Source organism: Cnephaeus nilssonii (genome assembly GCF_951640355.1).
Source record: "Cnephaeus nilssonii genome assembly, chromosome: 18".
Lineage (NCBI taxonomy): Eukaryota > Metazoa > Chordata > Mammalia > Chiroptera > Vespertilionidae > Cnephaeus > Cnephaeus nilssonii.
In genome coordinates this window covers 21,007,866-21,023,664 of record NC_137089.1, presented here as the reverse complement: position 1 = coordinate 21,023,664, position 15,799 = coordinate 21,007,866, and the positions used below count along the sequence as shown (strand labels likewise).

The 15,799-nt window shown below is 38.1% G+C and overlaps 1 protein-coding gene across 3 annotated transcripts in view; it reads left to right on the top strand.

Annotated features, from left to right (window-relative positions):
* CSMD3 (CUB and Sushi multiple domains 3) overlaps positions 1-15,799 on the top strand; it is a gene marked incomplete at both ends in the record, with an annotated part of 911,147 nt that overhangs the window by 697,722 nt on the left and 197,626 nt on the right. The gene's annotated exons all lie outside the window — the stretch shown is intronic.

Below are 15,799 nucleotides of genomic sequence, written 5' to 3'. Positions count from 1 at the left end.
AAAAAGGCTAGGATGGCAGCCAAAGTAGGATATAAATCAGAGGCTAGTGTTTGTTTTTGTCTGTTTTCTTCTGGAATAGAAGATAATGGAGCTTTTATTTTAGGTAAAGACACAGTGCAGAGGTCAAAATGGAATGGACCAATTGGCAAAGCTAGATGCATGAAACAATTGAAGGAGGAGGGGTTTAAAAAATAGAAAGCTCTTTAAAACTGTAATTCAGAAGAAATTATTCGTATTTAGTAACATAATACCTGAATTAGTTTCACATGGACTGTTACCTTTTGAAATTATCATCGCTTCCCATTCTCTCATCCCTGTCTCCCCTTAATCACCCTCTCCTTACATTCTAGGGATTATCTGTAAAAGCATATGCATTTGTGTTCTGGGGCAGTCATAACAGAATTTCCTAAAGTTGGTGGCTTAACATAACAGAAATGTACTTTCTCACAGTTCTGGAGGCTAGACCTCTGAATCAAGGCATCAGTATGTTCGCCTGCCCTCTGCAGGCCCTAGGGAAGAACTTTCCTGGTCTTTTCCTAGCTTCTAGTGACTCCCAGGAATCTGTGATATTGGGTAGTTTACAGATGCATTACTCTAATATCTGCCTTTGTCTTCATAAGACCTTTCTCCCTGTGTGTCTCCTCTGTTTCTGTCTGTATCTCTGACCCTCTCTTCCAGTAATACCAGTTTCTGAATTTAGGGCCCACCTTTACCCAGTATCATCTCATTTTAATGTTTAATTACATCTCCAAAGACCCTGCTTCTAAATACAATAAAATTCTGAGCTTTTGGGTAGAAAATAATTGGAGTGGGGGGACACTATTCAACCCACTACAGAGAATAAACTGCATTGCCACAGTTTTATATAGAAAATCTTAACATAAATTACTCTATGTAAAGTATGTACTAGTATCAAATATCAACTGTATAGAATGCAAACTGACAATCAGATTTCTTAGAGAATTCCAATATATAAATCATCTTGAGGAGATTTAGGATAATCTGTGGTGACTTAATTTTGTGTTTAACCTCCCAGATCAGTGGTCACCGCACCAACCTTTCGGATCTCACGGACCACCAGTGGTCCACGGACCACCGGTTGGCGACCGCTGTCCAGATGATTTTACCTACTAACAGACTCACAGGAATACATGTTTGTTAAGCTACAAAGCTTACACTTTCCCAAGAATCTTGGAAGTGTGCATAAAAACCTTTTCAAGTTTTTCTCCTTTTTTTGAAATTGTATTTATTGGGGTGAAGTTGATTAACAAAATTATATGGGTTTCAGGCATACAATTCTATAATACATCATCTGTATACTGTACTGTGTGTTTACCACCCCAAGTCAATATGCTCTTTTTCATATCTTTTGTTATTAGTGTGGGCTCTTGGTTGCATAGGTTTCAAATGTATGAATACCCCAATAATGCAAAATTATTGTCAGTCTAGTCCAGTGGTCGGCAAACTCATTAGTCAACAGAGCCAAATATCAACAGTACAACGTTTGAAGTTTCTTTTGGGAGCCAATTTTTTTAAACTTAAACTTCTTCTAACGCCACTTCTTCAAAATAGAGTCGCCCAGGCCATGGTATTTTGTGGAAGAGCTACACTCAAGGGGCCAAAGAACCGCATGTGGCTCGCGAGCCGCAGTTTGCCGACCATGGGTCTAGTCTGCTCTGTACAATGAATTACTCTATACAATGGGCACATAGAGTTACTAAAACCTTTTGTGTATTGCTGGGGGAAAGGCTTTTTCTTAATTTTTAATAGCTATCATCATCTTGAACTTCTCTCCTACTTCCACATATTCTATGTGTGTTTGTTAGTTGTAGCCATTATCTTTCTTACTTCCCATTACAGTATTTTTTTTCTTTCAGTCAGTCTCAAAACATCTTTCTCTATGCCATTGACTATAACATAGAATTACAGTTTGTTTTTGTTTTTTTTATTTCAAACATTACCATAATATTATATTAAAACATAGGTAATAACTAGATAACTATCTCAGTAAGAATGAATCTTTCATCTGTGAAATTTTGAAGAAGGGGAAAAATTTGCATTAGTTTTGCTGCCATACTTTCACACTGCAAAAGTTATGGCCGCACTGGCTGATAAGGCTTAGTCACGATGAAAAAGGCATTAAATTTGTGGTGGAAGATAGGAACAAAAAACATGTTCTAATTGATGGCCACTTGTTGCCCCAGAAAGAATGGAGGCTATACTAAGAGTTCAACAAGGGATCCCCAGAAATGAGGGATACCAAGCTACTTACTACAAGCAAAGAATGGTTACACAGAGTCAGGGATATGTTTTGCATTTTAGCATCCCACATCATCACAGCAAGAAGGGTAAGATCTTTTGAAAGAGAGATATCACATTCAAATAATTTTTATTATATACATTATGATAATTATTCTATTTTCTTGCTATTGTTAATCTCTTACTGATCCTAACTTACAAGTTAAACTTTATCAAGGATAAGTGTGTATAAGATAAAACTTAGTATACATAGGGTTTGGTACCATTTATGATGTCAGGCATCCACTGCAGGTCTTGGCATGTATCCTCCATGGATAAGGGAGGACTACTATACGCTAATTTTGTGCCTATAGGAAAGAAAACTCTTACTTTTTTTGGCCCTAACATTTTAGAGTAAGGAAAATGTTGTTAACACTTCTGTCTGTTTATAATTATATTATCTAATTCTTTGGGGACTAGTTATATAATTTGATCAGTATGTGTGTTTGGTCACCAGGTAGAACCAGAACCCCTCCCCATTTGCAATTTGATTTCAATGTCAAGACTCACGACACCACATGTGCACTAAGAGGGTGTGGAAGGCTTTCTTACACATGTAATGAGGCTTTCTGTGCAGAGCAGGGTAGGATCTCACGATGATCCAAAATGGCTTAAGGGAGCAAGGAGAGCTAAGTGGTTTTATTGTGCTCAGGGGATGGTATTGGAGCGGAAGTTTCCTAACACAGGTCAGGGCTTTGCGTGGTTTGAACTTTCTACAGGTTCTAATGGAGCTTATACCCAGACTCTTGACAGCTGCTTGCCCAGATGTGGAGCAAAAAGGGGAAGGGGAGAGGGAGGCAGGGAGGAATAAGAGGGGTAAGCCTGGAAAGCTGTCAGCAGTCAAACATCAAAAAGAGGTTAGACTTTATCACAATTCATTCTTGGTGTTTGACCGATGAGTGAAATGTGCCAAGTTCAAATTCTATTATTAATTTATAATAGAATTTGAACTTGTTTAATTAAGCCATGATGGTATTTTATCAGGCCTGTCTCCAGAGATTGGTTAAAGAGGTAAAAATCCTATTGAATGCCTAGTACAAGAGCTCAGCATTATGTATTGTGGGTGCCTTGATCACTGTCACAACTAGAATGCTGAAGAGGAGGTGGAGTACTAGGAGCTTGGTGAGGCCTTGTACTGTGGCTTTAGTATGCATAGGCCATATATGTGGCACTGATTTATATTTTAGGTATCTCTGAGGCAATATTCCCAGAAAATTTTACCCCAAAAGGGCAACCTTGGATTAGGAATTGTTGCTTTCATTGCTGGATCACATGGCCAAATGACTGACAGTGGTCCAAGGGTCTATATTTAGCTGGAGCTACTTGCTGACCTCATTACTGACCAGGGCATCCAGTATAAAGATGACTGCTCAGAGTTTGTGCAATTGTATTTATCACTGAGTGTTTTATCAGGAATGGCTTGATTAAGGTATTATAAGCAGCAGTGCCCTGGCCAGCATGGCTAAGTGGTTAGAGCATCAGACTGTGTGTACTGTCTCAGGTTCAATTCCTGGTCAAGGGCATGTACCTCAATTCACAGCCCCAGTCAGAGCCAGTATGGGATGCAACCAATCCATATGTCTTTCTCATTTCGATGTTTCTTTCTCTCCCCCTCCTCCTCTCCTTTCCACTCTCTAAGAAAATTAATGGGAAAAATATCCTCAGGTGAGGATTAACAATTTTTTTAAAAAAAACAGCAGCTTACCAGGGAGGTCATTTATGTGTGATGATGGTGGCCATACTGTCTGTAAGGTACACAGACTTCCTTTGCTGTTCATTCAGTTGATCCCAAGGAAATCCTCAAATAGCTAATAGGCCCAGAAGAGGAATGATGGTCTGTAAAATCATAGTGTCTACCAAGGAATTGGGTACAAGGAAGGCCATATTCTTATCCAAGTGGGATATGCCAGAGGACCTAGGTTTGGCTCTAATATGTGAGTATTATTTTTATTTTAGCAAGGAGGTCTTCGTGGCCATACCCGACTTGCAGGGTACTACTTCCATGACTCAAGGCATAATGGACAGCTGGACTCAGGGCCAATGAGCACCTATGAGTTTCCAGGAGATTTAGTATGCAGAATTGCTGCTGTCATGGCTTATAATAAGGGGTTTAGGAAGGAGCTTTTTATATCAGAAGTCCATGGACAACATATGGAGTCTATAGGAGGTAGTGCCTATTATATTATTATTAGGAAAGATTCTAAAGACTTTTTGTAGGAGGCTCCATTCAAGGTGACCAGTTTAATAGAAACAGCAGAAATGAGCTTAAGTAAAAGTATAAATGAGGAATATGTTGCCCTCAAAATCCTAAAAGATTTTGATCTGGGTTTAACATTGTGGTTCCATGAGGGTCAATAGTGCTTTCTTAATGGTGTCATAGATGGAGTTGCTTTTGACTGACCAATTACTAGAGATTTAACTAGGGCCTTCTATTATGCATGAGGAAATAGAACCTGCCCCTCTTTGTGAGCTCCTCTGCATTTGCGTGCCTTGAATGATCATGGCAAGTGAATCTCCTGGAAAGAAGATGCCATCAGTGTGATGTCATTACCCATACTGCTTGAGAAAGTGGGATGCAATCCATGATCTCACCTACAAAGACAGTGTGTGATGGCTGGGCTGTTGAAAACCTCATTGGTAGCCAGGACCATGAAGTTTAAAGCAAAAAGTGATGTATTCCATCAAAGGTGAAGGCAAACTATGGCTGAGAGGCTTTGAAAATAGGCATAAAACAGAACATATGAGTCAAATCAATAATAGTGAAATGTTTACCAGCTGATGATTGGATGGAGTCAGTACATTCAATAATAGTGATTATGGGGCCTTTAATGGATGGAACCAAAAATGAATGTTGCAGTAATTTACTATGAGGTACCATTGATTCTTTCCAGGTTTCAGAACAGGCAAATTGGGCTGTTAAATGGAGAAATGGTGGAATAAATACCACTTCTCTAAATAATTCTTTTATTTAAACTTTTAAGCCTCTCTTTTAATATATATTGAAACACATTAACTATTTTAGTTGTGGGAAAAGACCCATGGGATCTCAGTTTGTCAAGCCTATTTATTATAAGTGCCAAAGACATGATTTAATTTATTACATTTTTTGGTCAATGTTTTCATAACCACTATGGGATATTTAGTCAGGGCAATAATTCTGATGATTAAAATGAATTGTTTACTGTTTATATTGCACAATCCCTTAAGACTATAGGATATGCCATTGTTTAAATTTTGTGGGTTCCCCAGAAATAACTCTAATTCCATCCTCTGTATTAAGACCATGAAGGTTTGTAGCTCAGTTGTTATTAAAATTAATTTAAAATCTGCCTTATAGAGATTCAAGAGCCAATTAGAGATGTTTTATATTTTTATTGGATAAATTATTATTGTAAATTTTTGTTTTCTCATTGGCTGTAATTGTGGACCTCTCTTTCAATTTTCTCTTTTCTCAACTTTTATCTATTTTATCAGTTACTGGACATACTTTAAAGAAAGGATATTCTCTTTACTCCACTCATATTTCTAAGTTTTCTCCTCTAGTGAGTGTCAAATCACTAACATCAGGGTTAAGTATTTTCCCATAGCAATTGATGCTTTATAGAGTTTAAGGATATGGAATTTAAGTAGGGTTTGAATTACCTCCTTACTTGTGCATTGTGAGTACCATAAGTATTTTCCTCAGTAAGTCCAAGGGTCAAGATCTGTATTGCAAAAAAGCCTGAACAGCAGCAAAAGCATTTTTATAGGGACTTAGTGAGGCATCGACTTTAAGGAGTATAGACTTCAGCATGCCACCTGTTAACTGTTCTTCCACACAACTGGCCTCCCAGTGGACCCATGTATTGCACATGGTATCAGCTAATTTTTTCCTGAGCATTCTATAGAAGTAAAGCCAATGCCTGGTTGAAACTCACCAGCAACAGTCACAAAGTAAGAGTCTTATCTCTGAACCAAGAATTACTCACAGCTTATGCTGGAATCAGCATATACAATTCAAACTGAGACACACCAGTAGATCCAGGCTAAGGCACACAATCCAGAGTCACTTTAAGAAGGTCCCTAACTCTCTCTTCTAAATGCCATTTATCAACACTTCTGATGTAGGTCGATTAAACCTATGGTAAAGATTTGGTAGAAGTCAGCAAATTCAGCCCAAAGCAGCACAGCACAAAGTACAAGATTTCTAGCAGGTACCAGAGCCAGTAACTAAGACAAAGCAAGAGAAAAGAGACCCCCCAGTCATGGTGGTCATCACCTGAACACCCTCCTCACTGCATCAGTTATTGTGGTTACCCCACAGTTGGTGTAGATTTAGACAATGATGTCACCACACGAACACCAAGGAGTAGGAAAATTTTTATTCCTCACATAAACAAAGCTTTCTGGGGAGAGCAGAGTAGGCCCTCAAACAAGTCCAAAACGGCATGAGAGTGCAGGAAAAGGAGATTGGCTGTGGAGTTTTATTGCAGTTATGGAGTTGTAGAGGTTTTTTGTGTTCAAGTCAGTGCTTGCATGGGCAGAATGGGGAGAACTATGATGAGACTTGAGAACCATCGACAGTCAAGCATCAAAAGATGTTTTAGACTTTTTAATACAAGCTATCCTATATAATAAAAGCCTAATATGCAAATCGACCAAATGGCAGAATGACCGGTCGCTATGAAGCGCACTGATCACCAGGGACAGACGCTCAATGCAAGAGCTGCCCCCTGGTGGTCAGTGCGCTCCCACAGGGGGAGCACCACTCAGCCAGAAGCCTTGAGCCAGGCTCATGGCTGGTGAGCACAGTGGCGGTGGCAGGAGCCTCTCCCACCTCCACGGTAGCACTCAGGACGTCCAACTGATGGCATAGACCCATGGTGAGCGGGCCTAAGCCGTCAGTGAGACATCCCCCGAGGGCTCCTAGACTGTGAGAGGGTGCAGGCCACTGAGGCACAGCCCCTCACCCCCGAGTGCACAAATTTCATGCACTGGGCCTCTAGTAATTTATAAAGCTGTAATTTAGAAATTATACAATATATCATATATATATATATATATATATATATATATATATATATATATATATCTCAAACTCTCTTGCTATAATATTCTCTCCACTTTATACAAAACTAGAAGCCCAGTGCACGAAATTCGTGCACGGTGGGGGGTTGTCCCTCAGCCCAGCCTGCACCCTCTCCAATCTGGGACTCCTGGAGGGATGTCCGACTGCCCGTTTAGGCCCGATCCTGGTGGGATCGGGCCTAAACGGGCAGTCGGACATCCCTCTCACAATCCAGGACTGCTGGCTCCCAACTGCTTGCCTGCCTGCCTTCCTGATTGCCCCTAACTGCTTCTGCCTGCCAGCCTGATCACCTCCTAACCACTCCACTGCCAGCCTTGTTGATGCTTAACTGCTCCCCTGCCAGCCTGTTTGCCCCCAACTTCCCTCCTCTGCCAGCCTGGTCACCCCTAACTGCCCTCTCCTGCAGGATTGATCACCTCCAACTGCCCTCCCTTGCAAGCCTGGTCCCTCACAACTGCCCTCCCTTGCAGGCCTGGTCCCTCACAACTGCCCTCCCTTGCAGGCCGGGTGCCTCCCAACTGCCCTCTCCTGCTGGCCATCTTGTAGTGGCCATCTTGTGTCCACATGGGGGCAGGATCTTTGACCACATGGGGACAGCCATATTGTGTGTTGCAGTGATGATCAATCTGTATATTACTCCTTTATTAGATAAGATAGAGGCCTGGTGCACGGGTGGGGCCAGCTGGTTTGCCCTGAAGGGTGTCACAGATAAGGGTGGGGGTTCCCTTGGGGTGTGGGGCGGCCTGAGCGAGGGGCCTGTGGTGGTTTGCAGGCCGGCCAGGCCCCCTGGCAACCCAAGCAGAGGCCCTGGTATCTGGAAATTATTTTCCTTCTACAATTGAAACTTTGTAGCCTGAAGCAGAGCCAAGCCTGCTGCTCCCTCCGGGGCGGCAGCCATTTTTGTGGCAGTTAATTCACCTTCTACAATCGAAAGTTTGTAGCCTTAAGCAGGTGGGCCCGGCCACGGTGTGCGGAAAGCTTTGCTTCCCCTGTTGCCGGCGGCAACCCTGGCCTGCTCTCTCAAGCTCCATTCTGCTGCCATTTGTTTGAATTTGTTTACCTTCTATAATTGAAACTTTGTAGCTTGAGTGGAGGCTTAGGCCTGCAACGGCTATGGAAAGCTTGGCTTCCTCTGTTACCTGGGAAACCTTGCTCTCTGTGGCTGTAGCCATCTTGGATTGGGCTTAATTTGCATGCTCGCCCTGATTGGCTGGTGGGCGTGGCTTATGTAGCGGAGTGATGGTTAATTTGCATATTACCATTTTATTAGAGAGGATTATTTATTTTCCACCTCCAAGTAAATGACTATAACATGCTCTAGAATGTGATCAGTTGTATTTTCAAAATAACTGTCAAATGACTTATTAGGTCATTATTGTAAATGTATATTTGCCTTTATTGTATAATGCATATCAAGGTTGATGTTTCACATTTCTCTCATTTTCTTAACTCATTTTTAAGAAAAATTATGCTTAAAATTCTAAGGAGATTATTGGAAACATAGTGCAAGAGTATTAGGCTAGACATTTTACAATTTGTTTAAACAGTGGTTATATTTCATTATATCAGTGTTTTTCCAATTCATGTTTGCTTTTACTTTTTGTTTGCTTTTACAAGATGATAAGTTTAGTGGTTGCCTCATTAGACTATTTATTGCCAATTTACTGGCATCAGAGTGCTGAAGATTGTTTTGAAATAAGGTTCAAAGTAATAAAGCCAATGATGGTAACAGTAATAAACTGATTAAAGAGAAGATTGGGTAGTTATTGTGGAATAGTGAAAAATAAGTTAAACTAGGATCCAAAGGTCTGAATTATAGTTCTTTATCTTCCTCTAACTGATAGTATGGCCTTGAGCAAGTTATTTAAGTTTTCTGAGTCTCATTTTCTTGATTTATAAGAATAAATATTTGATTCAGTGGTCTCTAAGGATCTGCCCATTTCAAAAAAAAAAAAAAAGTGAAATCTACTTTTAAATTGAAAGACTATTCTGCTTGCAGCTAGAGAAGTAAATTATAGGAAAGTACTAATAACTTTTTCTGAAATTCAAGAGTCTGCTCATTGAATTACATGGATTTATATAATTTCAGTTAATTATAAAGGTGACTATAAATTTAACATAAATTCTGAATCTTTTATATTCCTTCAAAAGTAAGATAAGCAATATAACAATGATATGCCACAGTATTTTTATTTTCTTTCTCTTTTATTTCTTTTCTTTTCTGTTTTGTTTGTTTGTTTTTATTGCATTAGAATATACTCAGTGGTTATCTTTACCTTTGTTAACTCTATTCCTCATCAATGTTCCATAAACACTTTTAAAGGCATTTTATATCTTTTACTCACTACAAAAGTTAGAAGATTACTCTTTACTCTATTCCCCTGTATTTAGGTACCAAATAATTCCTTAGATTAGCTCAAATATTCATATCCAAGGAGAAAATATTACCTACAATTTCACTATAAAATGGGTGGTCTTCCTTTAAGAATATGATATGGGAGAGCATTTGAAATAACGAAAAGGAAAAAAATGCATATGTATGCATAACATTTTCTGGAAAAGTTTTTATGGAGAAATTATTAAATATAGCATTTTTTAGTGTTTCATTATTCTGTCATGCAGAATCACATTTGTAATATTTCATAGTATGACAGATTAATGGTAAATGATAAATGATTCACAAAAGCACACAGCATGCCACAGGCAGAGTCTTTTGTAAACATGGAATACTCATCATTTTTGACACTTTCCCACTGATATTTCAGGATAGCATAATGATCTCTGATTGTTCAACACTGCAATCCAGTGCTGACTACAATTAAAATGCAGATGTTTATATTTTTCTGTTTGGGTGACTCATATGATATAATTTGTCTGCTTTGGGCCTAAAAAAATAATTTTGAAATAATTCATTTGTTTGAAAACTCAATGAATTGTATTTCAAATAAGTTAAAGAATGAAGTGTTTATTATCTAGTTGGTATACAAACACATGGTACATATCACACACTATAGAAGTGTTGTTTTAGTCCCTGAGTTGAGAAGGCTTTAACTACATTCTATTACATTTTTTACAGACTCTTAATATTTTAACCTAACTGCTTTTGCTGAGAATGGGAAACTCTAAAACAGATAGGTCACTAGAATATTTTCCAAATTCACTAAGGATATGTTTTCTACTAAAATATCAAACTAAATACCATAGTTTCACTAGTCTTATTGCTTCTGTTAGCAACATTTTATATAATACTAGAGGCCCGGTACACGGACTCATGTGCTGTGGGGTCCCTCGGCCTAGCCTGTGGGGATTGGGCCAAAATGATCTCTGGGTCCAGAGTGTGGGTGAAGCAGATTCGGAGCCGACAGTGCCCCAGCAGCAACCTAACCCATGGCTGATTCTGTGAGGAATTGGGTTCCCTCCTCTACTGGTCAGAGCGTCTGCCCTCTGGTGGTCATTGTGCATCATAGCTACCGGGAAAATGGTCAAATGGTCAGATGGTCGATTAGGCTTTTATATATATAGATTTCTTTAAATATGGTGTAATATTTATTTTATTGGTACAAGGGTTGCTAATTCAAATTCAAATTTAAAGCTTTGACTTAATGGCAGATGAAATAAATGAGACTAGGATGTGGGCCTAGTAGTAAGAAATGGTGGTACCATGGGGAACTAAAGATTTCATGCCCTCTTTGTTATAGTTAAATTTCAAAGTGTTTAAAACACAATATGATCCAAACAAAACTCATCTGTGGAATGAATCTGACATCAATCTAGTATGTTTTGGTGTTTAGTTGAGAGATTTGGAAACTCAGTGACTTCCTTTTTCTTATCCTTGTGCTCTTTTCTATCATCTCTAAATTTATAGGCATATAATTCTATTCATTCTAACCTTATGGTGGGTAGAAATCTATATTATGTAGCCTGTAAGTCACACTTTTTCACTAATTGGATCAATTATTTATTCAGACAGCATGTATACTCAGCCTGGAGCTAGAAGCTGAGTACACAGGTTATATAAACAATGGTTCCTGCTCTTTGAGAGATCATAGAAAAGGAATTAGATGATTGAAGAGTTTATTTTAAAAGAATGTGGAAAATGCTATAATAGATGTTTGTGAAGCCACTAAGGAAAAACGGAGGAGGTATAACGAAGGCAGCCTAGTGGCAGGCTTGAGAGATCGGCGGCATGGTGTCAGAAATATTTACCTGAAGAGATTGTGTGTGACCTGAGTCTTAGAGCCATTTGAACAATATTGTAGCCAGAGAGAACAGCGCAGGAAAAGGCATAGACATATGGTAAATGGTGTCTGAAAGAAACTACAGCCCATATTTTTCTCTCTGGTTGAAGAGAAAAGCACTATTCAGAAACAAATATACTTGAAAGTGGAAAAGCAGATTATGGAAGGCTTCATATGCCACATTTAGACCAATTAAAAAATGCTTATTGAGTTCCCACTCTGTTTCACAGAGACATTTTTTAGGCTGAGGATATCTGATGCCCAATGAAACAGAAATGTTTAATTGGTCTCAGTAGCATACACTCTATTTAAGTCGTCTGGCAATCTAGAAATAATATTCACCTGGTTCTTACTGGCACAGACATTTTACTTGTTAGAATTTTGAACTATTTCAATGCTGTTGGTAGTCCTGAATGATTCCTAATTTTTCTGGCTATCTAGCCCTTCCTCTCAGCAACTAAAAGAATTATACATAAATACCTAGCCTAGCATTAATTCTGACTGATCTGGGCCCTTGTCATATTGATTATGTATTCTGCGAGTCACCCTGTAAATATAATTAAATATGCTCACCTCAAATACACACACACACACACACACACACACACACACACACACACACACACACATACCACACAATTATGACTGCAAATTCTGCTCATGGGAATAAAGAGTGATAAAAAAAGAAAGGATGCTATAAGAAAAAAATTACAAAAAGATCAAAATTAGATTAGGGAAATTCGTGGAGATTGCAATATTCTATAAACCAAAGGATAAGAGGAGGTTGAAATGGATCATGTATGCTGTAGAAACTAATGAAACTATTTATGAGAATAACACAGCCTGTTGGGTATTTTAGGTATATCACTGGTGGCAGGGAGATAGTGGCTTTCTGAGAGTCACAGGTAAGAGTCAGTGAGGGCAATAGGAGAAGGGAGGAAAAACTCATTGTTTGTAGGGAATATTAGAGATGAAGAAAACATATATAGTTAGTATTCTAAAGTAATTCATGGTATCAAAGAGAAAATGATGGAAGCAGGCATATGAATACAAAGGGCCAAGTGATATCACAGAGGCAATGAGACCTGGAGCCAAAGCCATTCCTGGTATCTGGACTTGAGCCAAATCTAGAATCCAGTCATAAGCTTTCCAGTTCAGAAATCAGGTGTTGTCAGTCTTTAGGAGATTGGTTCACATTGATTACCACTTAAAAAACCCAGAAGATACTGATATATTTAACACAGACTTATCAGTTACCTAATTTATTGTGAGAGAATATCCAGCAAGCTTATTTGTCCTTGCTATTTGCCTAAAACCCTCCATATTGGTGAGTAAATCTACTCCTTGGACAAATGAATATAATTATTTATCAAATTATAGATAAGCATTTTATTGAATGTTAAGGGTATCAGAAAGGAAAATTGATTTACTTATGGAAAATGTATCTCAAACTACTAGATCTGGAAGAAGTATGCCTGCCTACACTAGAGAAAAGAATTTCTTTCATTAGAATTCACTGCACCAACCTTTCCCAAAGTATCAGGAGGGAACAGTTATATATGGGCAAGAGGGCCAGGGGCAGAAAACCTGAAAAAAGTTTGTAAATACTGGGTTTAAAATGTTTGAAAGTCTTTTTGGTTTGTTTCTCTTAGCCTTCTCCAAACACTTAGTACATCAATATACATAACTTAGCTGTGTGTATTTGTAAGTGTGTGTATACATACATTTTCATATATTTGGTTGGGGCTCTTTTCTGTAAGTTGCAGCCCAATGGCAATATCACATTAATGTGTAAGGTTTTTGTGATCAGAAATTTTATTTTATAATTGAATTCCAAGAACTTAACAATCCTTCACAGTTTATAAAAACCCAATTTATGTTTTAAGTATATGACTGGTTGGAGTAATAAATGAATCAAGTAACCTTTTATCCTGGGTGGGAATGGCACATCCTTCATTGTTTTTCTAGACCTTATGTATCATACTTAGTAGCAAAAAGATTAGTGTACCCATGTTTTCCATCAACCAGATGCTTGCTTCATTGATAATTCCTTTATATTCCTTATAAAATTAGGCTACACTTAATTTCTTAAGGAAATTTTTATAATTGATTATTTTAGCAGACAAGTCCAACCATGTTGTTATTGATTCTAAATTATTTTATTGATCTACCTTAGCTACCAATTAAACATTTAGAACAGGTGTTATAATAAGCCTGGTACACAAAAATTCTAATTTTTTAAATTATAGGAATAATATTTGGGAAGTTGAAGATGAATCTTTTATTAATATATTTTTATTGATTTCAAAGAGGAAGGGAGAGAGAGAGAGAGAAAGAGAGAGAGAAAGAGAGACATCAATGATGAGAGAGAATCATTGATTGGCTGCCTCCTGCACAGCCGTATTGGGGATCAAGCCCGCAACCCAGAATATGCCCTTTACCAGAATTGAACCAGGGACCCTTCAATCTGCAGGCTGATGCTCTACCCACTGAGCAAAACTGGCCAGGGGGAAGATGAATCTTTAAAGTGACAAAACACTTGTTTTTATTGGCAGTGACGTTATCAGTTTTTGGATTGTTTGGACATAGTGACCCTGTATATTTTTATTGAGAATTTCTAGTCTAAATGGAATTCTAAAAGGAAGCAATGCTAATTAGAACCCTGCAGCATGCTCTGTGAACCATATTTCCTGCTGAAATATTTTAATTAATTCTGTGGAGAAATATTCTGTGACAGTCTTAAAATATATTAAATGATACAATTCTCACATCACAAATTCAACTGTTCAAGAAATGTAAGCTCCAATCTTACCCAGTTTGAGCTACATGCTTGAAGTTTAGAAAATGCCAAGTCAGAGTAAATATGGGGAGTTGTGAGCAGGGCGGACGTAATGAGGAATTCTGGGAGGTTATGATGTAGCATTTAGCCCTGTGGTCCCCAGTGAGGCATCATTTCTTTCTGATCGACGTGCCAGTACAGCATTTGCTGCTCCATCCTCCTTATTGTGGCTACAAGGTGCCTCTTTCACCCAATTTCTCCCAGATACAGCTGAATGCCCACTTGTGTAGGACTAAGCCAAGGACTGATACTTGAATTTCTTCCAAGAACTGAGACTCAAGTAGCTACTTATACTATTCAAGTAGCCTCCCGGGTTTTGGCATGGAGAAAACTGTGCAATAACACACCTAAGAGATTGTCACCTGTGGCCAATTTGCATGCTGGCCTGCAGATTCTCCTCTCTCCCTTCTAGTGTAGATAAATTTCTACACTAGATAAATGATGATGGTGGTGGAATATGGCAGAGGAATAACTCCATCTGACTAGCCACACATGTTTCCCTTTTTTCCCCCCTCATTTTGATGCCTAGACTTTATCTTTGAGCTCAAAAAGTGCAAATTTGACTGTTACTTTTATTCTGTTATGTCAAGCATCTCCTAAGGTATGGTAGAAGGAGTAGAATTAGAATCCTATACAGGAAGAAGAAGGGAGCAAGATGCAAGGTTCTGTAAATGGAGGGAGGAAATATTAATGAATATCAAATATCATAATGTATTTTCTTGCATTAATATAAATCAATTTTATAATAGATTCATGAATGAGGCTTAGTTTTTTTAATAATTTTTCAGTAACATATCTTTGTATTTATAATTGACTAATAGATTAGTATTTGTGTGTTTTTTAACTTTAATAACTTTTTTGTTTTTTTTTTGCATCATGTTTTGAGCTTACTTTCCTATATAATGAGGGTTTGTATCTAGCCATTTCCATTTAAACCTAAGCACAGCCCCTTCTGTAAGAAGGCATACATTATAGTTAATATGAGTTAGGTTCTAGTCTTGTTTTCTCTCTGTCTTACCACTCTTATGACCTCAGGCAAATAATTTATCCTCTTTAAAATGATCCCATATAAAATAGGGATAATTTATCTGTCCCACCCTAATCCATAAGATCTTTGTGAGCATAACAAAAATAAATGTGTGTATACATGTATGCTCAGCATAGTACATGCCATGTACAAAATGCTCAATCAATTAATTATAAATTGTAGGGCTCCAGGAAAAGGTTGGTTATAATATTTTCAATATTTTTTTCTCATTTGTTAGTTTTAAGAAACAACACTTTAGAATTATATTTTAAATATATTTTGAGTACTGAACAAGTGCTTGGTTCTGTTTATTTTCGCCAGATAATAGA